Here is a 27,723-nt window from a genome sequence, read left to right as displayed (position 1 = left end):
AGAGTGCTAGCCTTGAGCGGGAAGAAGCCAGGGACAGTGCTCAGGCCCTGAGTCCAAGGCCCAGGACTGGCCAAAAAAAAAAAAAAAAAAAAAAAAGATGATGTACAGAGGGGCTATAGTTAGATACTTAAGGTACTGAATACATATACATTTCTTGTCACACTTGTTATCCCCTTCCTCATTTTTCCCTCTTCCCCCTTGCTTTCTTCATTATGTTTTTAAAAACTAAAAAAAAAAAAATCTTACTCTTTGATGTACATTGTCACTCTAGTCTACAATGCTTACCATCTCTGTGATTATTAACTGTAAAAAAATTCCTTCCAGATCGGGTAATATATACATTTCTTTTTTTTCTTTATTGTCAATGTGGTGTACAAAGGGGTTACAGTTTTATATGTTTGAGTTTGAACTCAGGCCTTCAGGTTGATCAGCAAACATTTTACCAATTGATTCATGATTTCAGGAGGCCAATAATTTGAATTATTTTCTTGCTAGAAATAATTTTCGGAGGACTATAAAAACTATCACTTGGTACTTGTAATGCAGAATTCATTTTTAGGTTAAAAAAATATCCATGGTAGATTCGAGGTCATTTAATTCCTACCTCAGCAATGGAATTTTTTTTGTGGTTTTCCACTCTAAGGTGGGTTACAGAACCTCCACGTGCCATATTCAAACATTAGAAAGTCAAAACATTTTAAAATATGTGAAATGAAACTAAAATATAATTTTGTCAAATTTTTGCAACGCAGGCCTTGTACAGTGTTCAGTCCTGGCAAACAGAAAAAAAAACTAATGTTTGCAGATAACAGTTAATGTTAGGACATTACTACTTAAGGTTAAAAGATTCTATGAAACATAATTCAACCAAAGTATCATTTTATTTATTTATTTTATCATAAATATGATCTACAGATGGATTATACTTATATAACTCAGGTAATGAGCATACCCCTTCCCTTACTTTCTTCTAGTTTTTCCTTCCTGTACCCCCCAAAAGTTGTATATTTCATTATCAATATAGTGTCTAGGGAGTATCTCTCTCTCTGCTACATTTGTTCATTCTTTGTCCTACCATTTATGTGCTTTCCCATTACCTACCCCAAAAAAGATAAATGTACAAACAAGACAAAAGGTAGAGAAAAAAATCAGCAGCAAAAGAGAATAAATAAATGAGTAAACAAATAAATAAAAAATTACTTTTTACATGTAGTTGAACAAAATCAAATCATGCATCATTAAATTCTGTACACCAGGCAAGCCTGGTAGTGGCAGTTCTATAGAATTTAAAGCATAGGATAAACCTGGACTTGAATATTAATGATGTGTGAATCTCACTGTTTCACTTTTGTTAAATGTTTATTCATGCTTAGATTGTTTTCCTTATTAGCTTCATCATGAAAAATACCATAGATATGATTAAAACACTATTACATTGGTTTTTATTATGTTTTCAGAAAGTATAGATTGGCCACATGTGATTTCATGATGAACACCAATAATATTAAAATATTAGAAATCAAAATGTAAAGAATTCTACTGACTGTAGGTATAGCAATAATCTCCCTAATTTAAATTTCCAAATGAAACAACATATATTACAAGTATCCACGTTTCTCTTTTTAATATCTATCTTAATGTCAACATTCCTTTTTACCTACATTTCCTTTCCTAGGAGAGATTTTTTCATTAATTGTTTACAGGCACTTCAATCATGCATGCTATTTTTACTCTTCTTTCTCTGGCCTTACCATCCCATTCAGTCATTTTCAACCATTGGCACATGATACAAACATTTTTTTAGTGTGTACTGCAACCGAGGATAGCTCATTCCTCTTACAGGTTTTTGTGAAGGACATAGAAATGCAAAGTAATTTCCTCCCTACGTAGAGATGTTCAGATTCAGAAGAACAAGCCTCAGATGATCATTGTCAAATGTACCCTCTCAACTCTTTCTTTCAGAGAAAATCACTCTGCTAAGTCTCCAGTTCTGAGAAGACACTAGTGACTCCAATTTTAAGAATCAGTGGCTACTTATAAATTATTTGAGTCAATAATTTTAAACTTTCCAAAATGCAGAATAAAGGATATTGATGAAAACTAAAATGTATGCCAAAAACATTACTTAACCAACTTTTACATAATTTAGTTGGTTGAAAAATCTTAACAAACTAGGGAAGGGAAAAGGAATATCAACATCACCAGACAAAGGATAAAAAGACAAACGACTCCAAAAGCAACACTTACAAAACTATTTGGTGTAAACCAACTGAACAACTCATGGTGGGAGAGGGAAGGGGGGGGGAATGATGGAGGAAGTAACAAATTGTACAAGAAATGTACCCACTGCCTTACGTATGAAACTGTAACCCCTCGGTACATCACTTTGACAATAAATAAGTAATTATTCCGAAAAAAATAGATGCAGGAAACAACACAATAAAAATCAAAATACCACCCTCAAAAATCTTAATAATTACCTATTATGCCACTATTGAGCAGCTTCTGTAAATCAATTAAAACCAGAAGCTAATGATATATTGATATCACCATGATAATGATATTGTCATGTTCCTCCACAGCAATACACTATCTTTATTCTCAGATGCACCTAATATTATTGTAAGTAATTCAAGCAAATATATTTCTTGAACTGCTTATCCAAAAGGTAGAAATAACCATTTTAAACCAATACATTTTGAGTAAAAGTAATAATCATTTGCATGAATCCATGGTTCCATTTTGATTATAGCTAGCATAAAAATCACTGGATAGATAGCTTCACAAACTTACCAGTTTTTTAATATTAAAAAATAAAATATTTCTATTGTCCCACCCAGGCACTTGTATCAAAGTATCAAAAATTGAATTATAGCTAGATACCTGTGGCCCATGTCTGTAATCTTGGTACTCCAGAGTTAAAATCTGAGGATCATAGTTTGAAGCCAGTCCATGCAGAAAAGTCCATGCGACTCATACCTTAAATTAAGCACCAAAAAAGCTGGAAGTCGAGCTGTAGCTCAATTGGTAAAGCATTAATCTTAAGTAAAAAAGGCACAGAGAAATGCCCAGGTCCTGAGTTCTAGCCCCAGGTGTGATACAAAAAATGATAATGAATTTGTATGGTGACTCAATGTCTCTTGATTATTATTTAATAGATGCAATTTTCTAGCAGCCTTTAAATTAGAATTTCTGTTGAGTGTAAGAAGGAAACTTTAGATACATTTCAACAACTTTCAGCTGAAATTAGCTGTTCTTTATTTCTGAAATGGAACTGTACATGATGAAGTAGTAGTTTAAATTTTTCATTAATTTCAAAAGATAAATGTACTTAATTTGTGCATATATGTATATATGAGTATGGGTGTAAATATTGTAATTTATTTCCAAAGTATTGTGAATTCCTATTATTATGAATTATAATAAATTCTGAAAATCAGTACTGCTTATATCCTTATTACTTTCAGGATCAAAGTATTATGGAAGAAACCAAAATAAGGTAATTGGATTTTAAGTATTTATGGTAGTGGAGAGAGACAAATAAATCATATAACTTTAAATACAAAGCCACATAAGTTAGTTGAGTCATATCTAAGGAAAACAGTAGCAAAATGCAAGCAATAGAAAGTCTTCTAGCCAAGGGATTCAATAGAACTAACAGCATTTATAATCATTGACTCCCACTGGGTTTTTATTTCCTATGTACTGTGATTTTCAAGTATTAGAATAAAACTAATGATCATTTTTATTAGTTTATATGAGGAAGGGGTGCTGTGGACCAGGTGGCAGAGTGCTAGCCTTTAGTAAAACAAAGCCAGGGACAGTGCTCAGGCCCTGAGTTCATGCCCCAGGACTGGCCAAAAAACAAAAACAAAAACAAAAACAAAAAAGAAGAAAAACCCTTATAGGACTCTATTTTGGTTTGCTGTCTAAAGAACTTGAAATTTCTTGATGATACTGTCTAAGCTCTCTAATATCTTGAACTTCTGACCATTCAGTGATACACTGCCATCACATGAGTTAGGATCAGTAATTATTTTAATAGGTATTTGCTAAATATCCTGAGGTGTAAAGTACATGTGAACTAAATACATTTGAACAATAATGAAATGAAGAGTTCTGCTACCTCAAAGTTAGATGGGAAGCTGTAGGGACTATGTATGTATGTATGTATGTATGTATGTATGTATGTATGTATGTATGTTTGTATGTATGTAGGATCTGTTATGCATAGGAATCATGTCATAGGCTGGAAACCTGTAAGGAACATAAGACACAGAAAAGTAATTCATCTTTCTGTAGCTCAAATGCAATTTTTCTGTTTCCACAAATCAGTATGGATTTCTGACTTTGGGACTCCAGATCTTAATTTAGTCTTTCAATTTTCCAGCCTTTAGTCTCAACCAGAGAAATGCACTATAAACTCCTGTGCTTCTGGGGCTTTGGATTTTTACTTACGAAAGCTCTAAGCATCCCTGGATGGCTTGTCAGTGAACTTAGAAACTGGTAATCACATTTGTAAATTCCTCCATTCAAAGTATAATCTCTCACTCTCACTCTCGCTCTCTTGCTTTTATCTTGTCTACATCATCTATCTCTATCATCTGTTTATCTATCTATCTATCTATCTCTCCTGTTGTATATATTTCTATGGAGAACTCCAATGAATTCCATAAAAATCTCCTTTTCATTTAACTGCCATATAAACATTACTGTAAGGTGAATAGATCCTTAATTTAAAGAAGATTACTAAATTGTGAATCAATATCTAATATTTAAGGTCGTTCATTATTATTCTTATCAACAGTGTAAATAATAGTTCTATTTATAGATTTATCTTGATTGATTTATAACAAATGAAATGTAACAATCTAATTGATTTAACTGACAATATTTCTCAATGCATACAACCTCTGCCCATCTTAACTAACATTTACAGACCAGCCAAAAATTCACAGATATTTCTGTGTATGACTGATCCTACTGGGAATAATAATGAAATGAGAGATTTAATGCAATTTAACTGTTATTCTTAAAATTAACATAGGATTAATATTTTTACTTTGTCAAAAAGTTTTATTTGAAGAACCCAGTCTGGTAAATAAGTCTCAGTAATTGATTTTTTTTTCTCACCCTTAGCCAAAACAGCAGCTTTAAATTTTATGAAAAGTCCAAGGTTGCTTGTTAAACAGAGGTTGAGAAAGTAATGTAGAAGCTTCTAATTAGTGACAAATGAATTATTTATAGATGCCTAAAATATTATTTATATAACCCTGAAGTTAAAAATGTGGGAGAATTAAATTTTAATTGGACATGGTCTCAAATTTGAGATTCAGTGGTGTTTGTCATAAGGTACTTGGTAAAGAGAGAAATGCAGAAATAACTATCTGCTCAAGTGTTGTTTCTCCGTAAAAATACTTTCCATAATAACTCTTGTGGTACTTACCTAAAATGCTACATGTATATGCACGTATATATAACTTATACAGGTAGATATGTATGCCTGTAGTGTATTTGGTGCTTTATTTACCCAGATATGGTATGTCCAAAATTTCAGTAAATGGCTTTTGGGGGTTTGGGGCTTTTGGGGGAGGGATACTGAGTAAAGTGTCAAAAAAGTAAGAATATTCTCAATACCTTCACCACTTTGAAGACTGTATCTTAGTCTTATACATATTCAGCAGTTTTCCTTCATATTCCCTAACCAGCTATAATGCTATAAAAATAGAATTGATCCTGTATCTTGCAAGCAATGCAGAGACTACACAATCTATTTTTCTCTTTTAAAAGAAAATGGATCCAGAATTCAATCAACCAAGGGGAGTAGGGAATAAAGAGGTAAGAAAATTAGACAACCCATTTTAAAATGCAAGGTGAACATCACTGATGGGAACAAGGGCTATATCTTTAATAATTGCACATCAATAAAAACACAGAATATTAATAATAAATTATCTCCCATTTTGCATGTGTGGGGTGTGCACATGTATATATGCTAGGTTTATTCAATAATCATGCAATGTGTTTCCATTCATAACACAGGATACAATTTAAGTCTTTTTTCACAGTAAGGAACTACGTTAATGTAGTAGCTGAAAAAGCATAAATCTTTGTCTTTTTGTGCCAGAAACAGATTGACTTACTATTTTTTCATAAATTCTGAGAAGCGAAAATATGGATAAAGTTTGCTATGATTATCAACTAAGTTTGTTAAATGGCTAGAACACAGTCTAGCTTACTACTGTAAATATTCTACGCTATAATAGGTCTAATAAAAATTGACCTCTATAAATGCTATGATTATCTTTATGACAATTGATACGAGGGCAAAGATTCAGAAAACGGTTCTATAACCTTCCAGAGTTGTCTGATATGTGACTGAATATTGGTTTGGATATGGAGAAAACTTAATATGAAAAGGAATTACTTATACAAACATCAACTAAAAGAATATCTGAAACCATTTATGTACATTTTAAATGAGTTCTGTGGCAATTTCCTCATTTGCATAATGTAAATAATTAAAGCTATTTTGCAAGATGACTTTCAGATTGAACGAACTAGTACAGGTAAAATACAAAGCAGGGAGTCTCATAATCACCACATGGGGTTTTCTTCTCCACCATGACCATTTGTGTTCTTACATGTAGAAGAGTTGTAAGTTTATTCCTTAATATTAGGATGAGGGAATGTGTGCATTTTGGGCAACAAAAATGTGTAGATTGAATAAAATAGAAAAATGGATCTTAACCCCCCCCAAAAAAAAACTACTGATATTTTACTGTGTTTTGCTGACTTTTTTTCCCTTTTTTTCTAATTTTTTGAATGAGAGGAGATGAGATAATAACTGGGAATAAAACACACTTTGAATTTATACCACAGCATGACGCAGGAATAGTCTGAGTCAATGAATCTATTTAAAGAAAAGGAACTTGGGGAATTTTATTCAATATATTCTTTTGATTTGGGGTAAATTTAACTTGAGTCTTCAAGTTCTCATTCTCTGTGTATTAATCCTGTTATATAAGGTCATTTAAGAAATGCTCATTAATTTAGGGGCTGGGAATATGTTCTAGTGGTAAAGTGTTTACCTTGCATACATGAAGGCCTGGCTTCAATTCCTCAGCACCACATATATAGAAAAAGCCAGAAGTGGCTCCATGGCTCAAGTGTTAGAGTGCTAGCCTTGAGCGAAATGAAGCTAGGGACAGTGGTCAGGCCCTGAGTTCAAGCCCCAGGACTGGCAAAAAAAAAAAAAAAAGTTCATTTTACCATAAAACAATCTATAGTTTTGGAAACATCAACCATTCTTTTAGTTTGTGTTTTTTAATTGCAGGTTTTTGATAGCAAATTATTAAATTTTAGCCTTAATCAACAGACTTTTGTCCTGCATGAATGTGTAAAGCACCATGAATTGTTTTTATCCAATAAAGAACAAAATTTTCAACTGATAAGAAAACATTCTTTATTTGCTTGTAACTACTAGAATTTTGAACATAGGTCTTTATTCTTCCAATTTAAACAAAGTAAATTATTTTTCAGTGCTTTAAATTATTTGTAAATTATGGCATTTTGAAAGCACCATCCGTTCTTATTCTAACAGCTCAGATTTGTGTCCTAATCAATAGGGCTCAGGAAACATAAAAAGTGCTTTCTAGTTCTATAAAATAGTTTGTTCTATTCATATAACGACAATTATATAATAAGAAAATCTTTGCCATTCTGCCGTCTGTAGATTGCTGCATTCCCAGGGATATTATTGGGACTACTGACCACCTCTAAGTGATATTGGCGCTTTACTGTTTTTCAATTTATAAACATTAATATGTCCATTATGTGCTGGTGCAAGTAAAGCAAGATAGCTATTATTAAAGCTTCCATTTAGGAAAAGCCCTGTAGATGTTAACTGATCACCCATATAGTGATCTGGTGGATGGGAGTAAAGGTTAATGACAGGACCAACATCATTTTGTTGACCAATTCTCTCAGCCTCACCTTCGTACTAAAATGACTCCTGAAATAACTTGGTGGATCCAGCCAGGAAGTGACCATTGGTAACATTTTCTATGCTATTTCTGAGCCAGGAATTGTGGGGAGCAGAAAGACAGACACAAGATGGGGGGTATGAGGGATTCAAATACATAAACATAGGATTGATTGCCAGTACTCTCTTGAGTCCACCATGGACATACCAGACTTTTTCTCTTCTGTTAATACACATGCCATGTCACCAAAGTTGGCTGCCTTGATAATCCTGTTTGCTAAGAACATACCACAGACTTCACTGGATAATGTGGACTCTCAGGTCTTAACAAACAGCCTATGTCATTTTTGTTTGTTCATCAACCCTAGGTGAGTCATAAAATACTATACATATGCACACATATACATATGTATATATAGCATATCCTGGAGGGGGAAAAATACTGTGAATTAGTCATCTAAAAATTCTTCTTCACTTCGGTCATAATGCAGCAATTTATCATCTAACCCATAGTGGTCAATTGATGGAGTAAGGCTTAGTTTCTTGTTCTCTTCAGACATAGCTGACTGCAGTTCATAAAGTAACAACTGACAACAGTTTCTCGACTTCTTTATCAACTGTAACTGAACCAGGTCATTCTTTGTTCAATTCATTTTGATTAGTTTTAGTCTCCGGAGAATCTGCTTCACGAATTGTGCTTTTTCTTCCTTTAATTCTTGTTTAGGATTCTCATTCGCAAAATCATTTTGGAGAGCAATGTACGATCTTGTATCAAATGATTTAGATTCACACTCAATGATATTCTTGAAGCTTTTTTCCAAAAACGTATTTTCTTCGGATTCACTGTCAATGTGTTTAAGAGAGTTTTCTCCTGCTGAATATGATTGGTTTTCTAGAACAGCCTCATCATTTTCTTCATTCTCTACTTTAAGACATTTCACCACAGTGCAATAGGAACTAAATGAAGACCTTGTTTTCCTTAATCTTTAAGTGTTGCACTCATAGGTTGTTTTCATAAACAATTTGTATGGGGACATGGTGGAACCCCACAGGCCTGAGGAGTGCTAGGTAAAATCACAGGTGAGTCTGATGGACTTTCCATCTTGATAGGGAAACCCTGGTTTATTTAAAAAACGTGTGCAACAGTGTCTCTTAGTTTGTGTTTAATATAATCAGATAAGACCTTTTTTTTTTTTTTTTTTTTGTCAGTCCTGGGGCATGAACTCTGGGCCTGGGGACTGTCCCTGAGCTTCTTTTGCTCTAGACAAGGGCTCTACCACTTGAGTCAAAGTACTACTTCCTGCTTTTTTGAGTAGTGCACTGAAGATAAGAAAATCACAGTTTCCTGTCCTGGCTGGTTTCCAACCAAGATCCTCAGATCTCAGCCTGCTGAGTATATTGTTCATGTTTGTTTCAGTTTTAGTCTGTTTTCATTGGTGTAACACATTATTATTTGGTAAAATGCCTATGAAAAAAGTAATATATTCCTCATAGTTCTGAAGCCTGGAATCTGGCTCGTGATCAGGTGTCTGTGGGGTTGAGATCTGGTCAGATTCTGATTCTAAGCATCAAATGTTATGCAATAAAATTCTTGTGAACATATACTAATTTCCAATTCTTCACAAGATAGCTAGCTATTAAATAATTTCTCAGATTAGTTGTAAGAAATATGGTTGATAAAGAAATAAGTCTAGTCTTGCATTGCTATTGCAAAAAAAAGAAATATCTATAAATAAAACCAGGTTATATAATGTATATGTGTATGTAAACACGTATATTTATGGCCTATTCATGTGTATATATATATATATATATATTATATATACACATATATATGGCCTAAATTAGCTTTAAAATAATATATAGTTTCAATTTGTGTTTATTTTCTCTACTTGAAGCTATTTTTTTAGTTTGATTTCTAGAATATATAAGGCCAAATGACAATATTGTAGTTTATTCAAATTAAGTGAAAAATAATCCCAAAGCCCTATAATGGCAAAACTTCATATCTGTGGTTTTAACTTAATTATAAAGACAAGGTCTTAACCTTGATTGACATATACTATATTGTAACAAAATGTGTGCTAAAATTACTGTGATCTATTATAAAAAAAGGAATTAGTACAAACAAAGTTTAATGAAAAGATAAAGTTAAGGTATTCTTACTTGCAAACCAGATACTTATTTTTGAAGAAGAATTGAAGAAATCTGCAGGAAGCTGCAGAGGATCTGACTGTCAATGACATCTCTGGTGAATAGGAATTGGTCATATGGTGCATCCGTGGTACATGGGGAGCTTCCTTGTGATATAAAGCATATAGGCAAACCCATGTGTGAGGGGTGACTGCAGGTGGGAGAAAAACATCATGGAAGTTAGATCTCAGATGTTAGAAAGTTATGTAACAATGTTTCACGCTGATTTAAAATGCTTAAATTATAGATATACCCACAGTCAAAATGTATCTGGAAAGGAGGTATGTCCTATGGCAGAAAATATGTGAGGAAATAGATATTGAAATGTTTTGGTGCAGGGTGATATATAAGGATCTAGTTTTAGTTTGTTGCATGTGTTGAACCTGTTTTGCCAGCACCATTTGTTAAAGAGGCTATCTTTCTTCCAGACTATTTTTTTTTTTAGCTCCTTTATCAAAGATTAAGTAGGCCTAGTTCTGTGGGTTCATTTCTGGGTCTTCAATTCTGTTCCCCTGGTCTTCAGGCCTGTTCCAGTGCCAATACCAAGCTGTTTTTATTACTATAGCTTTATAATACAGCTTGAAGTTTGGTATTGTGGGCTAAAGACCTAAAAAGAGACTTCTCTGATGAGGAATTGAGGCTGGCCAAGAGACATATGAAAAAGTGCTCTATATCACTGGCCATAAAAGAAATGCAAGGGCTGGGAATATGGCCTAGTGGCAAGAGTGCTTGCCTTGTATACATGAAGCCCTGGGTTCGATTCCCCAGCACCACATATATAGAAAATGGCCAGAAGTGGCGCTGTGGCTCAAGTGGTAGAGTGCTAGCCTTGAGCAAAAAGAAGCCAGGGACAGTGCTCAGGCCCTGAGTCCCAAGCCCTAGGACTGGCAAAAAAAAAAAAAAAAAAAAAAAAAAAAAAAAAAAACGAAATGCAAATCAAAACAACATTGAGATTCCATCTCACCCCAGTAAGAATGTCCTATATCAAGAAAACTAACAATAATAAATGTTGGAGGGGAAGTGGCCAAAAGGGAATCCTACTTCATTGTTGGTGGGAATGTAAACTAGTTCACTCACTCTGGAAAACGGTATGGAGATTCCTCAGAAGGCTAAACATAGAGCTTCCCTATGACCCAGCCGTCCCACTTTTGAGCATCTACCCAAAAGACCACAAACAAGAACACACTAAAGCCACCAGCACAACAATGTTCATTGCAGCACAATTTGTCATAGCTAGAGTATGGAACCAACCCAGATGCCCCTCAGTAGATGAATGGATCAGGAAAATGTGGTACATATACACAGTGGAATTTTATGCCTCTATCAGAAATAATGACATCGCCCCATTAATAAGGAAATGGAAGGACTTGGAAAAAATTATACTAAGTGAAGTGAGCTAAACCGAAAGAAACATGGACTCTATGTTCTCCCTCATAGGGAATAATTAGCACAGGTTTAGTCAAGACACAACAGAGGATCACAAGAGCCCAATAGCTATACCCTTATGAACACATAAGATGATGCTAAGTGAAATGAATTCCATGTTATGGAAATGATTGTTATATCACTGTTGTAACTACTTTCAACGTGCTATGTGTAACCGTAGCTTCTATTATTGATGATCTTCTTGTATTCCCTTTCTGTGGTTGTACCTGCACTATCTCTGTATCTTATCTGAGTACATTGGAAATCGTGTATACTGGTATTAGAACTAGGAAAATGAAAGGGAATACCAAAATTGAGAGACACTGGGTAAAAAAGACAAACGACTACAAAAGCTATAATTGCAAAACTCTTTGGTGTAAATGAACTGAACAACTCATGGGTGGGGAAGGGAAAGGGGGAGGTGGGAGGGGAGAATGAGGGAGGAAGTAACAAACAGTACAAGAGATGTATTCAATGCCTAATGTATGAAACTGTAACCTCTCTGTACATCAGTTTGACAATAAAAATTTTAAAAAGAAACATACATTTTGAAGAAAAAGTTACCTCTTCTCCAAAGCTATAGAATTAGACTAGTTGGCGTTTGGGATTTCCCATGGTTTCCTGGTAGTGGTAACAGAACTCTTCCAGGGAAGTAGTTTTTCCAGCCGTAGGTTAGGCTCCCTGACAGCCTGCATTTTAGCAGAGTCTTCCGTAAGGACAAGAACTTTATTTCCATCTTGCTGGAGATAGTAAGGAATGGCTTCAACAAGTGCTTGAGATCAAATCCATACCGATCATCTCTTTCTCTCCTTCTTTAATAGGTGGCATGGCCCAGGTAGGGGCTGTGCTGTGGGCTCAATATGTCTGACCAGAGTCATTATCAAGAGCAGTTGTCTGGGGAGCCCAGGCCAGGATGTAAAAGCAAAGCTCTAACTTCTGTGATTTTTAGTTGTGAGGTGTGGAAAGTAATTTCCACCCATGAAAGTATTTGGGTTAGTCTCATACCATCCAAGGTTGAATGAGAGGATAAATGTTTGAAAGCATAGTTTATCAGTGATGGGTTCTCATATGTTTGTTTTTTGCTTTGTTTTGTTTTTGCTTTCCCTGGATACACCAGCTTCTCTCTGATTTGGAATTATCAAATATGCCATTGCTTCCCCTACTCATCAACTGATTTTAAGGAGCACTTAAATTAAATCTTTCATATCAAAATACTACCCAGAATCTTTCTTATATTCTCAGGGACTGAGAATTTTAAGGCAGAGAGAAACTGTAGAATATGCACCATTTTATTAACACAGAAGTTATTTTTAGAACTTGTGCTTTTTCCTAGAAAATGTTTAGTCTAACACAATCAACTTAAAAATAAGACTCACTGGGCACTGGATAAGATTTTATAGCATCTTATTTGGAATTCTATCTTTCCTGTGTATAATGATTTCAGAAAACTCTTTCTATACTAGATGCTTCCCTTCTCTCTCCTCTCTGAAAAAGCAAGGGGCTTTGTATATCCTTTCATTGTTATTTCCAGCTTCAGTCTGAAATCCAACATGTGGACTTGATTTGTGTGTATCTACTTTAGTCAATTTTACAAATTTAAACACATGAGTGTATATGCCTGAGTATGAATCCAGTTCTTCTGTGAATATTTTAGCATTCTCCCATTACTGTAAGTGTGAGCTCTCTAATGCTCACAATTTTGGCAGCTCCATACATATTGATGGAAATGTATCAAAGTTCAATAACCCAAGAGTTGCAATTCAATCCATTCAATATACCAGGAAAGAATTAAACTCTAACAACTAGACCATAACTGTAAGGTTAATTCACTTTCTCTAATATTCAAAGCATTAAATATTTTAGAAGTAGTTTTTCTTATAGACCAAATGTACTAGAACTGGCTAATGAATATTGATTTATGAAAAGGAAACATTTATTTTGTGACATGCATCTATTTTTTCCTAGGTGATACTAGACTTTATTAACTGTTCTGAAATCCTCATTACCAGCTCGAAGTTACTTAGAGTTCCAAATGGGGACCTCAAATTTCTTTTTGTAAGAAACCTGGAAGCTTGACAAAAGGTTCTTCTCTTAAATAATTGAGGAATGGCTCTGGCAAGTTTGCTCATGAATTTAGAGTTGATATCTATGTATCCACATTGTATTCAGTTAGTTGTGCCACCTTTCTGACCATAGAACTCATTCCTAACCTTGACCTGGCATCAGGAGTACTTCAAGTATTATTAACAAGAATTAGGCCAAGATACCCTTAAGATTACAACATAAATAATGGCGTTATTGATAAAGAAACTATAGTTGAACAGGACATGAGGAACCTAGCGCATATATACATATAGCATGTGTAATATATTTTACAACTATATCAGAATACTGGTGCTTTAGCAAATTACACACTATTTCAAATGGAAATGCCATGTATGTTTAATTTCAGAATGAACTCAAAGCTCTCCAAAACATACTACATCCTAATTAAAGTATTCTGAAAATAAAATAAGAATAGAGAAGACAATGGAACAAAATGATGGATCTAGAAATTTATGCATTAACAGCCAATTATTGAGTAGAGCTAGAAAAAAATCTGTCACATTATTCATAGTGTTCAGGCTGTAGAAGAATAAGAAGAATAAATCTAGGAAAAAGGCCAGATAGCCAGTCTCTTAATAAAAAAAGTGTCCTATTTTTTCATATATACTCAGAAACATATTAATGATTATACTATGGCCCTAAAAATCATCAAAAAGCAACTTAAACATCTCTGTAATTTAGAAATAAACTATGGTTTGATGTAAAAAAAACAGAAATAATTCAAACATGCTTGGTCATAATATGTTAGACTTAATATAATAATTATATATAACTTGATTATTTACTTTATTATGAAGACAAATGTGTCTTTAAAGTACTTGTTAACTACTTCTCAGCTTCTCAGATCTACTGTGGTTTCTGCAATGCATGGATTTTGTTTTACATGTTTCTGTACAGGGGTATGTTTGCCTAAAGAATAAAGATAGAAGCATCAATGAATTTTAATTTCATTAGGTTCCTGCTCATACCATTAAGAGCTGTCAAAATTAGTATGAACTCCTTGAGCAATCAATTCCTGTCCAATAATAGCACAGCTTGGTCCATAATCTACATGAAATAAATTAAAATTTTGGACTTAAAAAGTAAAGAGCACTAAATAAAAACACAAAACAAAACTATATGAATCTAGCATAAGAAATTGGTCCAATAAAAGCCTATGCTCTCCTTTGAATGATATTCTTGCAAGAACTGTTTCGTAATTCACTATTCACAGTGTTGCCTGGCAGAGAAGTTTTCTATCTGTGAAAAGAAAATTCTAAACTTCATATGAAATACTAAAAGTTCAGGAATACCTTAAGAAAATTTGAGAATTTCACTGCATAATTTTAAATACTACAACACTATAGAAATTAAAAAGCAGAGTACTAGATTGGAAACAACCATATAGTCCAAGAGAAAAAAATAAAGAACTAAGAAATAAATCCATGCGTGTACATTTAATTATTAAAAAGGTTTCAAAGAAGATAAAAATCATAAACATATAGTCTATCAAATCAAGATATTGAGAAAACTGGATCCATGAATGCTGAAGTATTTAATGGGATCCATTTTAATACAAATAGCAGAAATTCAGCTCAAAGTAGATTGCAGATATAATCATAATATCTAAAACTGTAAAATAATGGAAAGAAAACATGGAAAAACCTTCTTGTTCACCATTCTGGAAATTTTTTGTGTAGAATCCTATTTACAATTGCTTCTTGGCCTTTTGGCTAAGATCAAGAGTAGAATCCCATTTACAAGGGAAATGATTTTACATGTTAAAAGACTAGAATGGTGCAACAAACTGTTGAGAAACATGCTGCTATGTGAAAAGAGTGAATCTTAGAGATACCAGCAAGGAAATTAACTGGAAAGAAATGTTTACTTACTCTAGTTATATTCTTTTGTCTATCACAGCTTAAATATGATAAAAGTATGGAAATGATCACTCTGAATTTTAGTTAAATAAACTGATGTTAAATGTCCAGCGGGCTGTCTCTTTGATTACATAATTGTGTTTTATTCAAACATTTTACTCTACATGGACAAGGTGGGTCTAAGTGCATTTCAGTGAGAGAATATTCAAGGATAAGAAGTAGTGCTTTGAATCTCCTATCTACTGTGTGGGATTTGAAATTATATGTATGTAAGAACTGGGTAATTGCATTTGTGCTCTGTGAATACAAGAGCCAGAGCTGGTGTTGCTCCTTCAGTGTAGTCTATCTATAATGAAATCAGTAATTGAATCTTCTCTGTGTATGTCTACGTTTCTAAGTATATGAATATTAGAAGGCTTCCACCAATATGTACACTGCCTGAAAATAATCAAATATGGAAAGAATATTTGTATTTAGAACAACCTGATTTCACATTGTTCTTTTATTGGATAATACAGAAATAACTTTCTTCATAGATCAGTGTTCAGTTATTACTCCAAGACTACTAACATTTTTTAAAAATAATCATAGTCTTTATATGAATTTCACAAGAGAAGCCTGAGGGGCAGGAACTTTGGTATTGATGACATGAGAAATGATTTTAGGAAGGAAAGGTAAAGGTGAGAGTTGATGTGACAATAAAGAATGGATATGGAATAAAGAATTCCTTATGTTTAGCAGACTACGTCCATGGACAACCAGGATATAATCTGTTAGGAAAACTCAGTAAAACCAGCCAAACCTTGTCTCAATGCTAGGCAAGGCTGTCTACTTGGACTCTGATCCTTCCTTGCTTACTGCTATGTAAGCAATAATTTTCCATTTATTACATGTCTATTTTCCACACATATGTATATAATGTGTGGAAAATTATTATATATAAATCACATACATAATATGAAATATGCAATATATAATATGGCATATTATGCATTATTATAAATAATTGTAAATCATCATAAATTATATATCATTTAAAATTATGTTATCATATAATATTACATGATATATTACTATAAATGTGTATTATTATATATAGCATATATAGTATATATCATATATAATCATATATGATTATATATTATTTATAATAATACCTATCATATGTATAATATATTATTATATAATATACCACATATATTATATAATAATATAAAACATTATTACATAATATATCATTATGCTATATTATTACATAATCATATGATATTACATAATATATCGTATATAATCGTATGCAATATTATATATGTATATCATATATATGATATATGATATGGCACTTATAGGATTTATATATATATCATATATAATATATATTATTTATAAATTTTGTCTTTCACAGTACTGGGATTTTAGTGCAGGGCTTCATACTTACTCAGAAAGTGTTCTACTACTTGAGCCATGTCCGTCTGCTCTTTTAGTTTTAGTCATTTTTCACAAAACAACAGCCACCAATGGCTAACATCTGTAATCTTAGCTATTCAGAAAGGTGAGATCTGACAATTGTGCTTTGAAGCCAACTTCAGGCAGAAATACATCTATGAGATTCTCATCCTCAGTTGATTAGCACAGAGCTGCAGTTGGAGCTGTGGCTCAATGTTAAAGCACTTGAAATCAAGCTCAATGTCAGTGCCCATGCACTGAGTTCAGGACCACGACCTGGGATGGGGGGTGGGGAGGTCAGGCACTTTTGCTTAGTATTTTCAGATGTTTTTCCTCCTACCTCTGCTTTCCATGTTGCTAGAATTATCAAATGGGGCCAAAACACTCACTCTTTCTTTAAAACATAGTTTCATTAACTTTTTATGAAGCTTGGCTTTCTACTGTAATTCTCCTCATCGCTACCATAGAAGTCACTGGGATTACAGACATGACTCACCATGCTCAATCCAATATAATACATTTTAAACCTGAGTAGTGAAATTATTCCAATGCCATTATATCAAGATGACAAAGAATACTTATAGATCTTGCCTCTGAGTCTCTATGACATAAAACAGTTTACTGAAAATAGAGGTGTGTGTGACTCAAGTAATTGAGGCCCCATCTTGAGGGGGAAAAAAAGTCAAATGAGATTTTAGAGTCCCTGAGCTCAAGTCCTTGTACTAGGACAAAAAAAAAAAAAAAAGCAAAGTACTAGTAGGAGAAAAAGAAAATACAGGAATTCTGTGATCTTGGTAATCATGTAGGAAAACTGTGATATGTAAGCTTTAAGAATGTTCTTGTTATCATTGACCAAAGTAAACAAAGGAGACTTTAAGCCAGCTGTGCACTGAATCTACTGTTAAATCAATGCAATTACTCACAAAAAATACTTGGATTGAAATGCTTACAAATTATCAATCATAAATACTACTTAATTTTTTCTGCTACATGTACTCTTCTACACACACTTCCATGACAAGAGAGAGCATTCAGATATGTCCCACACAGTGACACTAATGTTACTCTTAGGTCTACAAGACAGCAACAGTGGAATATAATGAATGCATTGAAAATAATACAACATGGACAAATAAGAATTTTTCCAAAGAAAGAAAGAAACATCAAAAAAGATCAAGTAAATTAGTAAAAGTATAAATTAGAAGAGACTAGGAATTCCTAATGCCAGGGCTCTGGACTTCCTGATCCTACCTACTCAGGAGGATGAGATCTGAGGATCAAAGTTGGAAAGCAGTCCAGGTATGAACATCTGTGAGATTTTTATCTCCAATTAACTACGCAAATAACCAGAAGTAGATGTGTGGCTCTAGTAGTAGAGTTTATGCTTTTGAGCATAAAAGATAAAGGAAAGTGTGGTGGCCCTATGTTAAATCTGCAATGCAGAAAGAGAAAAAAGAGAGACAGAGAGAAAATTCTTTCGACAGACATCTCAGAGTACTTGTTAACACAGCAAATTTAATGGTATCTTGTCATGTGTTATTATAATAAGAAATATAATGAATTTCAAAGGAATGGCACTATTCATAAATATTTATGAAAGTTGATAATTGGAGCACACCAATGATAAAATATTAGAAAATATTTTGTTAATTGAATTTTGGCAACAAATAGAAATGAAATCAACAATTTGTTAAACATAATACTTTCAATTTTGATTAAAAGGGCTAGGCAGTATAAAAATTAAAGATGAAGAGAACTAGCTATGGTTGAATTGATTGAACTGTGTCAAATGAGAACAGTGCATTCTATCGTGACCATAACTAAAAGTGTCATGGACAAAATACAACTATTTAAAAATTTCAACAAACCCCTCTGGGAACAATTAGAGTATTTTCCTTTAATTATGCCAAATAGCTCCCTTAATTTTCTTTAATTATCCCTTAATTATTAAGTAAAGATTGCTAAGGATTTTACATATTTGGAGACTTCGAGTCATTCTTAATTTTTTGAAGCAAGGTAATATGAATTAACTTCAAACTGTAATGTAAAAGAATATTGACTAGGCACTGGTAGCTCATACCTGTAATCCTAACTACTCACGAGGCTAATATTTTAGGATTGCATTATAAAGCCAGCATAAGTAGGAAAGTGTGTGAAGCTTACATTACTAATTAAAGACCTGAGAGCTGTAAGTAGAGCTGTAGCTCAAGTGGCAGATCACTAGCCTTGAGTACAAAAGCCAGGGACAGTGCCCAGGCCCTGAATTCAAGCTCTAGGACTGGTACACATACAAATAACTCACTCACAAACTAAGGTTTTGAAGTTGAAAGCTAGGCAGAACAGACTCCTTTGTATTTTCTCTGGGTAACCTATTATATTCTAAGCTAATAAAAAGCAGGATTTTTATACATCTATAATCTTATGTGCTGATCAATATGTTTTTCCTTAGAAATGTGACTTTCTTTATCCCTGAAATCTCATGCTTACTTTTCCACATAAAATTATTTGCGACTTTTTATTGTCATTAGCTACCTCTCCCACTACACACACACACACACAAACACACACACACACACACACACACACACACACACACACACACTGGCTTTGCTAATAGTTTAGACCTGGAGTTAAATTTTTCACACACACAAAAAATATTCTAAGTGAAATACACCATATCACCTTATTCTGACCTACAGGAACTCAAGAACGGAGGGAATAGAAGAACAGAACAAATCAAAGCTAGGCTTATGAAGAGATTTTAAACACCTGAACATATTCTGACACAATAATTTTTCTAAAGTCACACCAAGACTTCCAATTGTGTTGGTAACACCTTAATTCATAAAATAATATGTATTTGATGGTTATCTTCTCTCTTATATTAGTTTTTCTAATTATGAAATACTAAATTATCATGAGTATCTTAAAAATCATCAATTTGTGATTTTTTCTTTTGCTTTCATGAAATTATAACAAAAACTACAACTGTTGTAACGCTTATTGAGAAATCTTATCTCCTTAAATGAGACTATTTTAAGATTTTGCTTCAATGTAGTTTTCAAGAAAATATTTATCAGCAAAAGTCTTGTTTTTGTTCAAAATCATCTCACACAGAAAATTATTTTCAGACAAAAGCATAAACTAACACCAAAGCAGACAGTGAGTAGTGAAAATGTTCTTATAATTTGTCAGAGAAAGTCAGATACCACTGGCTTACACCTGGAAACCCTGCTAGTTAGAAGGCTGAGATTGGAAGATCATGGTCCAGTTCACTTCAAACACAAACGTCCAATGTACTTGGATTCCACATTGAATGTTCTAGTATGTGCTGAGACTGCAAAACCTACTGGAACAGCAACAACAACCAAAAGGTGACCAGGAACATGCCCAGGTGGAAAGCAAGACCCTATGCTAAAATTAACAAAAATAATAAGGGTTGGAGTTGTAACTTAGCCATAGTTATGTCACCTAGTGAGCACAATACACTTTGTCCATACCCTAGAACCACCCAAGAAGTAAAAAAATAAACTTGTAGATTGCATCCAATTTAAAAGTTTCTGCATACAAAAGGACATTGCAAAGAAGCCAAATAGAAAGTCCCGAGAATGGGATATTTTTACCAGCTACATGTCAGAGAAGGCCTAATATATAAAATGAACTTAGAACTAAAAAAAAAAAAAAGCCCTCAAAGAAACAACAAACTAATTAATAGTTTTTTAATTCCTCTTCTGAAATGTCTCTCTTTAAGTCGTTAGCCAAAGGCCAACAGACACAGAAAGAAATATTCAACCTCACTTGCTTTAAAGGATAAGCAAATCAAACAACCCTGAGATTCAACCTCGCCCCACTTTAGAATCGCCAATATCAAGAAAGCCAACTATAACTAATGCTAACACGAACATGGTCAAAAGGGAACTCTATTACACTGATGGTAGGAATGCAAATATGTTCAACGATTCTGGAAAGCAATAAGAAGGTTCTTCACAAGACTAAATAAAGAGCTTCCCTATGATCCAGAAATTCCATTATATTAGTGAAACTTAAAAACATAGTGGATAAAAAAATGTAGTGGTTTTAGTCTTTGACATGAATATTAAATAACTGTAGAAAAGGATAATTGGTGGGTCACATATAATCTAAAAGTGGTGATGCTGAATGAGAAATAGAGTATAAAGTTAAAGGCAATAAAATGAAAGACTTGAACATCAAGATTCTGTAAATATTTAATATATCCTCTGGACCTGGAAACTCTAGACGCGAAGGTAATCTCCAAAAATGACTTATAAGACCAAAGTAATCATCCTGAATGCTATTTTTACTATCCAAGGGAGCTGAAAATAAAATCCTCATCAAAGAAATATTTAGATTATGATTTCTAATACTCCACGGAATACAGATCACCTCCCATAATCTGTCCTCCCTACCAACATTTCTCATTTCATAGCATACCCACTAGTATTCATTTATATTGCTCATTTTTTCATACTGTCATCATCTGTTCTATAATGTCAATTATTGTCTAATAGATATCAAAAGGTCTATTTTTTGCCTTTTACATTTTCTGGCAATCTTGATGAACCCAACTATTAACATTTTGCTTCATTTGTGCTTTTGTGTTCTTCCTAGTTTGTTATGTGGCTTTTTCACATTTGTTCTCCTGCTTTAAGTGCAGCTTCAGTTAACACTGCACAGAAAGTACCTTGCTTTTTCTTAATTTCCTCACAATTTTTTGTTCTGGAGTTTTCCCCCATTCTTTGTCCTTCAAGTCTTTTTCTCCATACCTTCCTCAACTATAATAGGAGCAAACACCACAGAGGAACTCACCTATGGGATCAGAAGTGGATGACATTCTACCACTAAATAAAAAGCTGCATCCACTTTCTCCTTTTCCTGACTTCTATTTGCCTTGAGGAAGTGGGCCTCAGACATGCCACAGCCACCCTTGCATACCCTTTGCCTGACTTTCCAAATACCATAGCATATTAATCAATGTTCTTCATAATCTGCAAGTTCTGCTCCTGAACTGCCTGTCACAATTATATATCTCACACAAAATATTCTCCCTTGACTACATTATTTACTCAACATATGCTTTATATTCTCTCATAATTATCTTTCAAAATATTTGCTGTAATTTCTGTTTTGTATCTGCATTTGGTGATTGTAAAAATGGTTGGACTAATAGTCTTCATTTTGTTAAATATGAAGGTTAGTTTTCAGCCCAAATAATTTCCTTTTAGCAGAGTTCACCTATCCCCTTTGGACTCACTTCCTATTATTCACTTTTCATTTTCTTTGTGCATCTCAGGAAACTTCCTTTTTGCCCATGCTGCTTTTATCATTTATTTAACATTTTCGACACACAGCTTAGGTTATCTACTTTTCTCATACTGTTCTAAAGTTATCTATGCATGGGCAAATCTTCAGGGAGGACACAGGCATCATGAAAACCCGGATTCAAGTACCATTATGCAACCATGCTGTATGCAGCACCTCTCAGATTCTTTGTTGTTCTTCTACCTGTTCCTTTCTGTGCAACAAGTTCACTTCCATAAATCAAAGCCAATTGGATGGATCCATATACAATATCAATATCATAACCTTTTCCAAAAGTTTCCATTTCACCTGAGAACACTCACAGGCTTCTTCTCACCTGCATAGTTAGCAGTCATTTATTGGGTTTTTGTACTGTACAATCTGGGCTATCTGGGTAAATATATTTACCACCTTAAAGCTCCATTTGCCATTTCCCTGAACTCTCACTAAATGTCATTCAATCATTTCACGGTTTTTCTTTCTGAAATTTATACAAATATATATACTTTAACCATCACATCATCCTTTTAAAAAAAGCCCTCTCGGGGCTGGAAATATGGCCTAGTGGTAGAGTGCTTGCCTTATATACATGAAGCCCTGGGTTCGATTCCTCAGCACCATATATACAAAAAGCCAGAAGTGGCACTGTGGCTCAAGTGGTAGAGTGCTAGCCTTGAGCAAAAAGAAGCCAGGGAATGTGCTCAGGCTCTGAGTTCAAGCACCAGGACTGGATAAAAAAAAAAAAAAAAGTGATTGCCTCGTAAAAAAAAGGCCCTCTCTTCTTTTATTTTCCCAGTACATTTGCTGCTTATTAATTTCTCCCTTCCTTATAGCTATATTAAGGTATATCTGGCATAGCTCCCGGTCTGCTAGAAAAACCACTTTACATGGAATTTAGTATTTTGTTTTAAAACATGAATCTCAATAAGTGTATGTGGATATAAAATACATTATTTCCTTTCTATTTCAAACTATGACTTTCAAGATGCCAGTGTCCAATAGTACATAAAATATAATTCCTAATCTTATTTGATATTTCATAAATAATTCTGAACCCAAACAGCAAATGTACTGTTTCTAAACATCAAAAGATACGTCAATGTTAAATTTAATTGAAAGTAAAAGCAGAGGCGGAACGAAATAGTATTTTGGAGCATGAGATTGTTACTTTATGCACATTTCATGATAGATTGGCTTTTGTTAGAAAAAGACAATTCTCAGAAGGATATAGCTGTTATCTGTTAGCAAACATCAGTAGTAAAGAGAACATGCAATCTGTCTGGATTGCTCTTGATAGATCACCAACAATTTCTTCTATTAAGACTATCATTGGAACAGAACTTTGGAGGGTAAGGTCTTAGTTTAATTTTAGTAAACTTGATTTTAAAAGAATGTCTCCTCTTATCTTCTCTGGGTCTTATGAAACATTATTTACAAGCAGTAGTGAGCTAGAAAATGAAAGAATGAGGTATAGAATGGATTTGTGGAGACAACAAAATATGTTCTACAAGGCAGCTTAATAAAAACAATTGATTACATTTTTTTTATTCAATGAAACTGAGGCCTGCAGAGAAGAGTAATAAATGTGAGATTAGTGATTTAGTGGCCACCACATACACAGTGAATAAATATTTGGTTGTCAATATCTACTATAAAATTAATATATTAAATTATAAAGAAAAGATAAAGAGGAAAAGGGGGGACATACTGTAATTAATATTTATCATTTTATAGATGTTTTCTAGAAAATAACTGTTTATATTTTTCCAACAGTTAATTCTAAAAAATATAACAAATTATCCATTTGACTGTGAATATACACACTTGCTACTTCCCAATTCTCATTGAAAAGGCAGGAGCTATAGTCATCTATTTATATGAGGCTAGCCCTAGCAAACCACAAGGAAGAATACAGAGGAAAGTAATTTGTCACCTACTACACTGGGTCAACATGGCATATTGACTCTCTCATTAACACTCCATGCAAGTCCTTGGTTTGCCCAAGAGGGCACATTTGTCAACAGCCCTATGGGAAAAGCAACAGTTGTGCTATTGAATTTTGAAATTTCTTAGGCCTTTAATTACACTTAAAACAATCTACAGTGATTAATCTTCCTATACTTTCCTGAAGGCTCAACTTGCTGTGAAATAGTGCTTGTTCTGTGAAGAGTATTTTTGTGAGATAAAACGTACATTTTCTTCCTTTCACTAACCAAGACAGATGGATTACAGTCTACCTTCAAGTTTAAGCAATTAGAACCCTAATGTTCAGGTTTACTCTCTCCTCTGCACATACTTCAATTACTTTCTACAGATTTTTACCTCATCACAAAACCTGCATCTATGTATGCTACTTTGACAAATAATAATGTATTATATAAACGCAACTTTTGGAGTTTTCCATATCTGATAATATTTTACACAATTTAATTAGTAAAAGAAATTTATAAGATTATTTGGAGAGTGGTATGGTTAGCCAATTTTTTCTTTTAAAATGAGTAGACTGGTTATCGATCTTCTTTCATTTCTAAATTTATACTTGGAACAGACAGTGTCCAATATAGAAGGACCAGAAATATGAGTTTTTGGTAGAATTAACCATTCAGGTCTACCTTTACCTCTGATGTCTCATAGCTTTCTGTGATACTTATAAGAGCTCTGACATGCCTTTATACAAATATAAAGTAAATTCAGATACTGGGTTGAGAAGAAAGGTCTAGACAAAGTGTACATCTTTTTGGCTTAGCTGCAGAAGTTAGCACATGGGCAAGTATTCCTACTTCCAAGGTGTAATTTTCAAAATATATAGTTCCTATCCCATTTATTTATAACTATTATAAAGAAATTTATGTTCAAATGACCATAGTTATTTATTCAATCACAAGATAACTTCCAATAGACAGCTGACAAAAATCAAATCTTTCATATTCTTGACAGAACTTAGTAAAAAAAAAATAATGTGAGAGCATTTCAATATCTGGATGCATTTCTCTGGTGTCATACTGTAGAGATGTATGTGATAGTTGCAGAAATCCTGTAGATGTGTTTGTGACCATTTTCTTTGGGGAATAACAAGGGGGGACAAAGTAAGGAGTTCCAGAAATCTCATTTCTTCTCTTTATTTTCATGACTTCCTTCCTCCCAGAAGTCTCTCAGTGGATGAGCCTTGAGGCTTGAGAAATTTGTTCAGTATGAGTCAGCCTCTGCTGTGCAATATGTGCGTGAGGTGTGTGTGTGTGTGTGTGTGTGTGTGTGTGTGTGTGTTGCACTCAGGGCCTAAATAGTTCCTTTGAACTTATTGGCTCAAGGCTAGCATTCTATTCTAGATTTTATTGGTGATTAATTTGAGATGAAAAATCTTATGGAGTTTCCTACCCAGGCTTGCTTAGAACCACAATGTTCATCTCCACTTTCGGAGTAGCTAGGATTATAGACAGAGTCACCAGTACCAGGCTTGCTGTATTTTTATAAACACACCAGATAATTATATTGAGACTTTTAGTTTCAAATCTATCCAGAGTCATATGAAGGTAAATGAATACATAGAAATAAAAGACTACATATCACTTAGTTGATGGAAGGATATTCATGCATCCTTGTCAACACTAGACAGGACAACTGCTTTTTATTATTAAAAATTGAAAAAACAGGGCTGGGGATATGGCCTAGTGGCAAGAGTGCCTGCCTCATATACATGAGGCCTTGGGTTCGATTCCCCAGCACCACATACACAGAAAATGGCCAGAAGTGGCGTTGTGGCTCAAGTGGCAGAGTGCTAGCCTTGAGCAAAAAGAAGCCAGGGACAGTGCTCAGACCCTGAGTCCAAAGCCCAGGACTGGCCAAAAAAAAAAAAAAAAAAAATTGAAAAAACAGGGGCTGGGAATGTGGCTTAGTGGTAGAGTGCTTGCCTAGCATGTGTGAAGCCCTGGGGTCAATTCCTTAGCACCACATAAATAGGAAAAGCCAGAAAAGGAAACTAAGGACAATGCTCAGGCTCTGAGTCCAAGCCCCACGTCTGGCAAAAAAAATAAATAAATAAAATAAAAAAAAATCCTGAAAAACAATATGTTACTTTATATTAAGTGAAGTGAGCCATACCCAAAGAAACATGGACTCTATGGTTTCCCTCATAGGGAATACTTAGTACATATCTAGGATAGTCATAGCAGAAGATCACAATAGCTCAATAGCTATGCCCCTATGAACACAAGATGATGATAAGCGAAATGAACTCCAAGTTGCAGAAACAAGTGGTGTATCAATGTTCTAGTTATTTTCAACATGCCATGAGAAACCATACCCAATTTTTTTTATTTATTTTTCTCCCATATTTACATCTCCTGGTTTTACCCCTACTATCACTGTAACTGATCTTTGTACCCAGGATACTGTATATATGTGTATTGGAATTAAGGAAGTGAAAGGGAATACCAAACTCAAGACAAATGATAAAAAGAAAAACCACTGCAAAAGTGATACTCACAAAACCAGTTGGTGTAAACCAATTGTACAATTCATAGGGGTGGGACAGGGAAGTGGTGAAGGGAGAAACGGGGAAAATGAGGGAGGAGGTAACAAGTTGGATAATAAATGTACTTGCTTTACATATGAAACTGTAATCCCCTCTGTACTTCATTTTGACAATAAAGAAGGGAAAATATGCTACTTATTCAAAATGTTTGAGTAAATTGTTATTGTGCTCTAGTTTTACAGAATCTTTTTACACTTATTTATTGTCAAAGTGATGTACAGAGAGGTTACAGTTTCGTAAGTTAGGTCTTAGGTACATTTCTTGTACTGTTTGTTACCTCCTCCCTCATTCCTCCCCTCCCCCTTACCCTCTCCCCCCATGTGTTGTTCAGTTGGTTTCCACCAAATGATTTTGCAAGTATTGCTTTTGGAGTCATTTGTCTTTTTATCCTCTGTCTCTCAAGTTTGATATTCCGTTTCCCTTTCCTAGTTCTAATACCAGTATATACAGTATCCAGTGTACTCAGATGAGATACAGTGATAGTGCAGGTACAACCACAGGAAGGGTATACAAGAGTATCATCAAAAATAGAAGCTACGGTTCCACAAGGCATTTTGAAAGTAATTACAACAGTGATATAACAGTCATTTCCATAACATGGAGTTCATTTCACTCAGCATCATCTTATGCATTCATAAGGGCATAGCTATTGGATGATTGTGATCTTCTTCTATGACTAGCCTAAACATGTGCTAATCATTCCCTATGAGGAAAACCATGTAGTCCATGTTTCTTTGGGTCTGGCTCACTTCACTTAGTATAATTTTTTCCAAGTCTTTCTGTTTCCTTAAGAATGGGGTAATGCCATTCTGTCTGATAGTTTCTCTTCAGATCGTATTAATCATTAGCCTTTTACAGAA

General features: G+C 34.0%; 1 pseudogene; it reads right to left on the bottom strand.

Moving 5' to 3' along the window:
• Positions 1 to 8,433: 8,433 nt before the first annotated feature.
• LOC125355956 lies at positions 8,434 to 9,124 on the bottom strand (annotated as a pseudogene).
• Positions 9,125 to 27,723: the final 18,599 nt, after the last annotated feature.

This window comes from Perognathus longimembris, chromosome 8, assembly GCF_023159225.1.
Source record: "Perognathus longimembris pacificus isolate PPM17 chromosome 8, ASM2315922v1, whole genome shotgun sequence".
NCBI classification, from domain to species: domain Eukaryota; kingdom Metazoa; phylum Chordata; class Mammalia; order Rodentia; family Heteromyidae; genus Perognathus; species Perognathus longimembris.
The sequence above is the reverse complement of the archived record's forward strand: the minus strand, read 5'-3'. Positions and strand labels throughout refer to the sequence as shown.